Source organism: Rattus norvegicus, chromosome 17 (assembly GCF_036323735.1).
Source record: "Rattus norvegicus strain BN/NHsdMcwi chromosome 17, GRCr8, whole genome shotgun sequence".
Taxonomy (NCBI): Eukaryota; Metazoa; Chordata; class Mammalia; order Rodentia; family Muridae; genus Rattus; species Rattus norvegicus.
Genome location: NC_086035.1, coordinates 24,176,013 through 24,186,662, shown reverse-complemented (window position 1 = coordinate 24,186,662; position 10,650 = coordinate 24,176,013). Strand labels below are relative to the sequence as shown.

General features: G+C 43.8%; 1 pseudogene; it reads right to left on the bottom strand.

The window, feature by feature from the left end:
- Positions 1-295: 295 nt before the first annotated feature.
- On the bottom strand, positions 296-747 carry Rpl29-ps4 (ribosomal protein L29, pseudogene 4; annotated as a pseudogene).
- Between the last annotated feature and the right edge of the window lie 9,903 nt (positions 748-10,650).

Genomic DNA, 10,650 nt, shown 5'->3' with positions numbered 1-10,650 from the left:
AGAGACTGTTCTTGTGATACTTTGGTGAAGAATGTGGCTGCATTTTGCCCTTCAAAGAGTCTGCCTGAGGCTAAAGTGAAGAGATTTAGATTAATTACTTTGACAAAAAAAAATCTCAAAACAGCCTATGATAAATTCTGTTGTATGGTTACTAAAGTTCATTCTTTTTTTTTTTAAACAGATCTTGTCTCAAGTTTATTTTTACAAACAACATAGGACTCTGGTCATCTGCACATAGTGTGTAGGTGGTTGTGTCACAGCAGTCTGTCTGTCTTCACACTGGCAGGAGCTTTTCCTATGGGGCCTTCACAGGGGCCTGGGCACCCTTGGGATTCTGAGCTGGAGCTGAAGCCTGGGCCTTAGCTGGAGCTTTGGCCTCTGCCTTCATTTGAATCTTGGGCTTTGGATGGCAGAGTCTACGACCCTTGGCTTCAAATCCTCTTCCCAAGCTTGGGGTGAGCAATGAAAGCCAGACAGCTGAGTTTGCAGCTGTGGTCCTTTGGTATCCTGGGCTTGATGGCCTGAGGCTTCACAAGGGCCTTGATGGCCTCTGGAAATGCACTCACTGCCTTTGCATTGTTGGCCTGAATCTTCTTCAGGCCTTTCTTGTTGTGCTTCTTGGCAAAGTGCATGTTCCTCAGGGACTTGGGGTCAATCCCCTTAAGAGATTCATATCTTTGTGACCAGGGTTTCTTGATGCCATTTTTGAGACTAGTTGTGTGTGGTGTGGTTCTTGGACTTGGCCATGTCTGCACTGTAACCCGCAGTTCCCGCAGCACCTCTAAAGAGCACCACTCTTATGAAGAATGTTTTAACAAAGAGAAGCAAACTGAGAAAGGAAAAATATAAAAATAGGTGATAATAAAGGGGCACCAGGCAGTGAAATGAAGCTGAATCCCATGTTCAAGGATATTAACAAATCAAGAGAGTAGTGACTTTGGGGCAAGATCCCACCCAGCTAAACTTAAGTCTAAGCATGGTGGTAACATACCTTTAATCACAGGTGACAGAGGCAAGCAGATTTCTGAGTTAAAAGCCAGCCTGGTATAGAGCAGGTTCCAAGTAGAGAAAAGCTTAAGTCCAGGTGTGGTAGTACACACCTTTGATTCCAGTGTTTAGGAAACAGAGCTACGCAGATTTCTGAGTTCAAGGTCAAGCTACAGAGCAAATTCCAGGGCATCCAAGCTTAGGCAGTGAGAGAAACCATTGGAAAACAGAAAGCGGATGATAATGTAATGTAACAAGGGGACCATATCCAGCTCCTGCAAGCAGCAGAACTCAGCACCTTTGGCCATTTGGCCCTGTCAAGAGGAGAAGGAGACGACTGGGACAATTGATGCTGGTTAGCTAGAGCTAAGAAATTAGCAGTGATTATGAAGAGACCAGCATCACTGAAGTGAAATCTGCAAAGTATTTTCTGAGAGCACAAAGAAGCTATGTTCCAGAGATAGACAAGATTGTACCCAGTGCTGCAGCTGGACTTGATAATGTGTAAGAGTTATTCAGGTGGTACTGGCCTTTAAAGGCATGAAGGGGGCGTGAGAAACAACTGAGGCTTGGCACTGTGAGAGGCCATGGGAGGCCATTGGTGAAGGTCCAGTCTCAGTTGCAGTTGATGGCCAGGCCTGAAAGGTCATGCACAGAAGTTGAGACTCAACACCATGAAGGGAGCCTATGAGAAGCTGTTGGTGAAGCCTAGTTTTAGAAGACTCCAGCATATTGGAGAGGCCAGTACCTTGGGATGATCACCACCAACACAAGTAGCAGCAATGCAGTGGAGTCAACCAAAGTTTAGGAAAAAACCCTACGAAGTCCTACAGTGGGCAGAGCTAGAGAAGTGACCCAAGGCCTTTGGAGGATCCCAGAAGATCATGTGTAGATCCCAGACATGGGAACAAGAAGTAGCAAATTTTGAAGTGGGTACTTCAATATGTTAGAGATGTCAGAGTCATGGGATACCTCTGCAGAAAGCTGCCCACAGGGAGTGAAACCAGCACAAGGAAATGAAGTTTGTTGCTGCTGAATGCCAGATTTGTAAACAGCAGTCAACAAAGATGAAAGACGTTGGAAATGTGAAGAGCGCTTTGACATCAGACATGGAGATGTGGACTGATGCTGATTGCGGTTCACTGGGCTGGTTTTCTGTCTTGTCCAGTACTTTGGACTTTATATGTGACTACAGCTAAGAGGCTACATGAATCTCAGAAGAAACTTTGAACTTTGGACTCTTAACATTGTTGAGTCTGCTATAGACTATAAGGACTTTGGAGGTTGGATTAAATCTAGTTTGCATTATGCTGTGTTAAGGTATGACTTCCACAGACTCGTATGTTTGAAAAAGCCTTTGGGGGCCAGGGATTGGAATGTGGTGGTTTGAATATGTTTGGCCCAGGGAGTGGCACTGTTAGGAGGTGTGGCCTTGTTGGAGTGGGTGTGTCCTTGTTGGAGGAAGTGTGTCCCTGGGGTCATGGGCTTTAAAACCCTCATCCTCCCTGACTGAAAGCCTCCCTGAAATCTTGACTGAAAGCCAGTCTTCGCCTAGCAGCCTTCAGATGAAGATGTAGAATGCTCAGCTCCACCAGCACCATGGCTGCTTGGACACTCTCAATCTTCCATCATGATGTGAACGGACCTTCTGCACCTGTAAGCCAGCCACAGTGTTGTCCTCTTATTGGTCACGGTGTCTGTTCACAGTAGTGCCTTAACTTAGACAGATTGGGAATGAGTTGATGGCAAAATCCTTGTCTAGAATAAACAAGATATGAGGTTTCAGCCCCAGCACTATACAGAGAAAGGGGGGAAGAGAGGGAGAGGGAGAGGGTGAAGGTGATGGTGAGGGTGAGGGAGAGGAAGAAGGAGAAGGAGAGGGAGAGGGAGATCAAGAGAGGGTTTCTATTGCTGTAACAAAACACCATGACCAAAAAAACAAAATGGAAAGAAAAGGGTCTATTTGGCTTATATTTCCATATTGCTGTTCATTATTGAAGGGAGTCAGGACAGAAACAGGAACAGGGCAGGATCCTGAGGCAGAGGCTGATGGTGCAGAAGCTATGAGGAGGGGTGCTGCTTACTGGCTTGTTCAGTCAGCTTTCATACAAAACCCAGGACCACCAGCCCAGGATGCTACCACCCACAATGGACTGAGTCTTTGCCCGCTGACTACTAATTGAGAAAATGTCTTACAGCTGGATCTCATGGAGGCATTTCCTCAAGGGAGGCTGCTTCCCCTCTAAGTTGACACACAAAGCCAGCCAGTATACACACACACATACACACACACACACACACACACACACACACACACACACACACATACACACACACACACACACACGGGGGCTGTCACATTGGGCCAGGTCAATTTGTTCATGTGGAACACCAACTAGAATTCTATAGTTAGGAAATACGTTGGTGGGTTTTAATTGTCAAATTTACACAATAAACTCTCCAGAGATTCGAGCTTCTGAGCATATCCATAGGGAATTTTTTTATTATATTAATTGAGATGGGAAGACTTGCCCACTGTGAGTGGCACCTTTCCCTGGGCAGTGGTTTCTGGACTGTGTACAAGTAGAGATGGCCAGCTAAACACTGGGGTGCATGCAGTCATTCATTCCTCTTTGCTCTTAGCTATGGGTAAATACAAGGTGACCAGATGCTCCAAGTTCCTGCTGCCTCTACTTGCCTGTAGTAATGGACTGTAATCTTGAACTGTGAGCTGAACTCTTTCTCCTTGAACTTTCATATGGGTCTTTTATCACAGCAACAAGAAAGTAAGACAGCTTATTGGCAGCAGCTCTGGGAAGTGGTTTGAACAATTCAACTGGGTTAATCGGGTAAAGCTGGACCAATGATATTCAATAATATTAAGGTGCCAAGCCTCTGACATAATGCAGAGGAAGATTCTAAAGGGATGAGCGCTTCAGTGAACGAGAAGCTTAACCATACACAATTCATAATCAATATGCCCTCCAACAGATCTTCAGCCTGAGGGCTGGAGGATGCTCTCTCCACTCTGTTTTGGGATGGTTTGTGCAGGCTGTCAGATGTTAGCCCACTTGTATTTAGGTACCTTTGTATGTAAGAGTTGGGGTGTTTGTATGTTTCTGAATATGTGTGAGGGCATGCATATGTGTGTGAAGCCCAGAGGACAACCTTGAATTGTGTTCCTCAGGCACCAAACAGACGGAGTTTCTCACCAGCCAAGGACTCACCAAGTAGGCTAGGCTGGCTGGCCAGTGATAAGATCTCACGCCTCCACATCTCCAGAACTGGGATTACAAGTCCCCACTACTACACCTGGCCTTTCCTTTCTCTCTATTAAAGATATGGACTGTGCAGGTCCTATACACGCTAGAAAAGCTTTCTACCACTGAGCTATTCACCCCTGGTTCTCTTTCCCACTTTTTATTTTCAGATAGAGTCTCACTAAGTTTCCAAGCCTCATCTTGAACAAATTCTGTAGCTGAGTCAGAATCACTTGAATTTGTGATTCTTGTGCCTCAGCTTCTTGAGTACCTGAGATACAGGCTAGCATCACCAGACTTGGCTCAGACACATTTTATTTGTTAAATCTTGGCAATGAAATATGATACTTTATATAAATATGAGTTAAGTTGAAGACAAGTGATTATGAGTGCTTAGCCTTATATGAGACCTCTCTGTCATTTCATACCTCTACTCCTACATATCCTGTTAAACCTATGGGAAGATCATGAAGAGAAAACAGAAGCAATTTAAGAGATGAAAGATTAGAGATGAGGGCTGTGAATGTCTTCTAGGCATGATGTGGCCATAGTCCTCTTAAACCCCTAGTAGGGGTGGTTGCCTCCACATGACTTGTATAAGATCAAGCCAATTAAAATCTACCATGGACTGGGGAGGAGCTCTTAAGGCCTCACCCTTAGCTGAGGAGTTATTGGCTGTTGATGATTGCTGGAAGAGTCTTTTTGCGAGAAGATGATTACTAGCAGGTTGCCCACACCTCAGTGGATGACCCATACCTATGGGTACATAAGCAGCACAAATTTGACTCAGTTCACTACATAAGCAAAGAAAAAGAAAGATCATGAAGCTGGAAGCGAGATAATATTGAGGAGCCTCACAGGAGTAACAGATGGAAAGTTTAAACCGGAGATGATCGAGATGCACTGTATACCTGTATGAAATTTTAAAAAATTACTTAATATATATTATAGGAAACACTCTAGGCCAGGTGATCAAAACATGACTAGAGCTGATACTGTGTGTCTCATGCTGGGTTCTGAGGAGCTCTGGCAAGGAAGGGGCTGGAACACCTTGAGAAAGACTTCTAAGTACACATTTACTTGTTTCTTTTAGCCAAAGGTTCTCGACTTATGAGTCCTTCTTATGAGGTCAGACGTCAGATATCCTGCATACCAGATATTTACATTACGATTCACAACAGTAGCAAAATTACAGTTACCATGTATCAATGAAAATAATTTTTTGGTTAGGGGTCTCTACAATGTGAAAAACTGTATTAAAGGATTACAGCATTAGGAAGGTTGAGAGCCATTGCTCTTGGCTGTCCTCAGTCACATCTGTGCTCACTTACTAGGGTCACCCCACATGAGAAGGAGTCCTCTCCAGTCCTGTCACCTGGCTGTCTTGCAGATTAGCACAGAGCTGGCATGTCTAGAAGACCAAAAGCAATCACCAGTCAGTCCACTGACCTCTAGCCCGTCATCTGATTCTCCTTGAGGGATGAGGCCATATCAACAGACCTCGGCTGTCGGTGTGGCTTCAAGCTTTGACCTCTGAAGCAGGAGCAGGTGGATTAGCCTCCCAAGTCATCGTTCTGGGCATTCATGTGCTGCTGTTAGTTCATGACCCAGCAGGAGACACATAGGTTCTCATCCCTCATGCTGTCACATCCTCTGGGTCACCTTAGATGCCTCCCTCTGTGACGGTACAGCCTTCCAGGACAGCAGGTGGGTTTGAAATCAAGCTCAGTGACCAAATACTAATAATGCCCCTGCCTGGATCACTTTCCCTCTATTCTCAAGCCAAAGCAGGTGACATTAACAAAAGCAAGCTTTTCTTAACACTCTGACATACCAGGTCAACAGCACGTAACTGAGACAAACTGGATACACACACATAGAAAGCCTCTATCTTTATTTATTCATTGATTAATTTAAACACATTATCTGAAAGACCATCATAAACAAAAAACATGACTATTTTTTGATTTTAACAAAATTGACATTATTACAAAAAGGAATATATTATCTGCCCAGAACATGGATGTTGTATAGTGCACAATGTTGTCCCTGAAGCATGCGAGAGAATACCAGAAATAAAGAAAGCGATTCCATCTTTGATGCCGATTATAATTCTTAGCACCAAACCGAGAAGGCACAAAGTTTGTACACTAAAAGGCAAAAAATGTTGCTGGATGAAAGACATAAGCAAAAGCAAGGAGGTGGCTCTGTGGTCACAGTCCCCACTCTGAAGAAGGACGCAAACTACTGGAATAATGTCCTGTCGTCACACACCACAAGTATCCAGTTTTGTTAAAGTCAGTGTCTGTAATAGTCAGGGATATATATAGATAGATAGATAGATAGATAGATAGATAGATAGATAGATAGATAGAGATAGAGATAGATATAGATATAGATATATAGATATATACATACACATACACATACACATACACATTATATAAAATGTGTATATATGGGCTGGAGAGATGGCTCAGTGGTTAAGAGCACTGACTGCTCTTCCAGAGGTCCTGAGTTCAAATCCCCGCAACCACATGGTGGCTCACAACCATCTGTAATGAGATCTGATGCCCTCTTCTGGTGTGTCTGAGGACAGCTACAGTGTACTCAAATATAATAAATAAATCTTAAAAAAATAAAAAATAAAATGTGTATATATATATGAGCCTATAAGTCATTCTAAAACATTATAAATATATATAGTTATATATACATATATTATATATAGTACACATACATATTATATGTATCATATAATATATATACATAATGTATTGGAATGACTTATAGGCTCCAGTTTAACTAATCCAACAATGGCTAGCTGTGAACAGAAAGTCCAACAATCTAGTATTTGCTAAGTCGCATGTAACTGGGTGTCTCAGCTGGTCTTCTGTTTATGCTGGAATCCTGAAGAATCCTCCAATGCCAGTGAAGGAATGGATGTGCTAGCAAGGCAAAGGCAAGCAGGCAAAGAAGAACAAATCCTTCCTTCTTTATATAGGCTTCCAGCAGAAAATGTGCCTCAAGATCCCAATCAAAAGTGGTTATCTCCCAGCCTTGAGGTCTGGATCACAGGTATGCCCTGCATGTCTGGATTGTAGTTCATTCCAGAACCTGATTGACAACCAAGAATGGCCATCATAGGGTCTACCCATGGCTTACGAATTTAAGATACCACCGCATTAGGGTGGCTTCTATTAAAAACAGCTAAAACAGAATAATGAGAAGACAGGCAGACTCTAAGAACTCCCTGGCTGGTCTGCCTTGTGAAACAGTGAGCCTCAGATTCAATGAATGCATTTGCTGCTTTTCTGTTGCTGTGATAAACTCCACAAGCAGCCTGACTTACAGAAGCACTCGTTTATTTTGAGCTCATGCTCTGTCTTAGTTCAGGTTTTCCTGCTGTGAACAGATACCATGAGGCAATCCTTATAAGGACAACATTTAATTGGGGCTGGCTTACAGGTTCAGAGGCTCAGTCCAGTATCACCAAGGCAGGAGCATAGCAGCTTCCAGGCAGGCATGGTGCAGGAGTTGCCGAGAGTTCTACATCTTCATCCAAAGGAAGCCTGGAGCAGTTTAACTTCCGATCAGCTAGGAAGAGCCCACCCCCAAAGTGACACATTCCTCCAACAAGGCCACACCTCCTAATAGTGCCATTTTTTGGACCAAGCATAGTCAAACCACCACATTCCACTTCCTGGCTTGTTTAAACATGTAAGTCTATGGCAGTCATATCTAAGCATAGCCTAATACAAAATACATTTATTCCAACTTCAAAATGGCAAACAGAATTCAGAGGAAACAAACTAGAAATGGCACAAAACTTTGAACTCTCAATGCCCAACCCTAGTAATACACTTCCTCCAGCAAAGGCACACTTCCTAAGCCTCCCCAAACAGTGCCAGCAACTGGGGAGCAAGTATTCAAACACTGGAGACTGTGGGGGGACATCTCAATCAAAGTGCCACAGTGAAAGACCCCAAGGCAGTAAGGTGAAGAATGATATATGACACTAGGAACCCTGTTCTAGCCTCTTTGTGCATACTTATGTGCACACACACACACACACACACACACATGTACACACACACATACACACATACTCTCACATGAATAGGCTTAGATTTTTAAACACCTAGTTTTAATATTGGTTTTTAGATGTTTTAACATCCCTTTTAGTCCACCACCCACCATGGGTCATGGAAAGGACAGGTTAATAGAGCAAAGGGGGATGTGGACCTATTTAGAAATATTTTTTGGAGCAGATCTAATCTGTGCTGTCAAGATATCAATAGTTTAGTTCACACAAATCAGTAGTGGAAGCTCCATCTATTTGTAAAGACCATTTACGGATCAGCAATGGCGGGTCAATCCGGAAGACACCCCAAGGCTTGCCGGAACACCACAGAAGTTTTTTGGTACATTTCTCTCTATGAAGTCATGACAAACGATGACCAACAAAGAATGGTAAGGCACACCAATACCTTCCAGCATCATCAACGAAGACCAGCATCAACAAAGCCCAAGGCTGACCAACAAAGAATGGTAAGGCACACCAACACCTTCCAGCCTCGTCCATTGTCTGTTCGGCTATATTTATATCCTTTCCATACATCACATATTCTCTCAAGCATCCACTCTAGGAAAACATCACATGCCCTTTTCCTGGCTGCCTCCAGAAAACCACCACATGACTATTCTTAGTAAAACATTGTCCCATGTGTCTGCTTCAGCAAAAACACCCTCGCATATGACAGTTTTCAGAAAAGCATCACACGACACAACCGAGTCTCTAAAGAGACCAGATTGCCGATTCACACATGCTGGCATCACACATCCACACACTCGCATGCTTTCAAAGCACACACACAAATAAATAAACGAACTCACAGAACCATAGTTGAAATCAAATGGAATACTAGCTGCCAGGGGCTGGGAGGGCAGGAAAGGAGAGGTCAGTGGGGACTAACTTTCAGCTTTGCCATGTGAAGAGGTCTATAGCAGTTACACAACCATGTGAATGAACTTAGCATCGCAGATCTGTATACTTGAAATGGATTATGATGGTAACATGTACGCTGTGTGTGCTTTCCTCACACAGACCCCTGTCACACTCAAAATGTGCACAGCTTTGGCCAGCCTACATTAACTTTCCCGAGTCTGTCCTTAATGCATTCTGAAATGATTTTCATCTTTGGAATTTTTCTTTCTGCTGTAGGATCCCACTGTGCAGTCTGTGTTTGTCTCTAGCTCCAGCCCTCTTGTCCTTACCTGCCTAGTGCTGGGATGAAACACTTTAGTCGCCACACCCAGCTAGTCCACGATATCACACGGTCACCACCACAGCAGGGGCATTCCTAGGTCACCAATGAGCCTTCCTGAGTCGCTCCAATAGTAGCATCTGGGTTACTCACACGGAATCCAGGGTTCTGGTGCTTTGCATGCAAATGGGTTGACCCACTGTGAAGGAGCTGAGGTAGGGGCTCTAGCTGTAGGACTGGCTGATTCTAACACACAAAGTTCATATTGTATCTGGGGCATCGACAAAATGCGTATGAGATGAAACTCTGCAGGGGCCCACACAGTAACAAGGCATCGTCCTGGAGTGTAACCAGGCCTTCCTTCAGACACAAGTAGCCAGGTCCTTCCTCTGATGTTCCTAAATTATAGTTCTCTTTTTTTCTTAAGATTTATTTATTATATATAAGCACACTGTAGCTGTCTTCAGACACACCAGAAGAGGGCATCAGATCTCATTACAGATGGTTGTGAGCCACAATGTGGTTGCTTAGATTTGAACTCAGGACTTCTGGAAGAGCAGTCAGTTCTCTTAACCGTTGAGCAATCTCTCCAGCCCTAAATTATAGTTCATAATGGGGTTCTGAAATGACTGCCCAACTGGTCATACCCAACTACTCAAATGCCTGTAATTCATAGTTTAAGCGGCAGATGGCACCATATCACTGCTCTTTCTGCCTTTCTTGCTCATTCCCTCCCCTTTGCCTCCTCTCTCCTCTTTCCCTCTCCCTGCTTTCTCTTGCTCCCCTCTCCCCTCTTCCCCTCTCCTCTTTTCCCGTCAACCCCATCCCCCCATGCCCATGTTATTATAAAGATCCCTACCTCTGCACTCACTGATTCCTGTGACATTAGGAGGCAATCTTTCACAAATAACATCTACATGAGTTACTTCTACAAAACAAAATCATTGATCAGTAATTGTCAAGGCCCAACCTGTGCTTTTCCATTTAGACTGAATTAGTTACCCAGTTGTTATTACTCCTCCAGTGGGAGAAATATCTGAAGAGTTTGACAGCATCCTAACAGGCAGGAGGATCTTCAGTTCAAAGCCGGACCCAGTCTTTAGATTAGACATGACATTAGACATGACATTGTTATA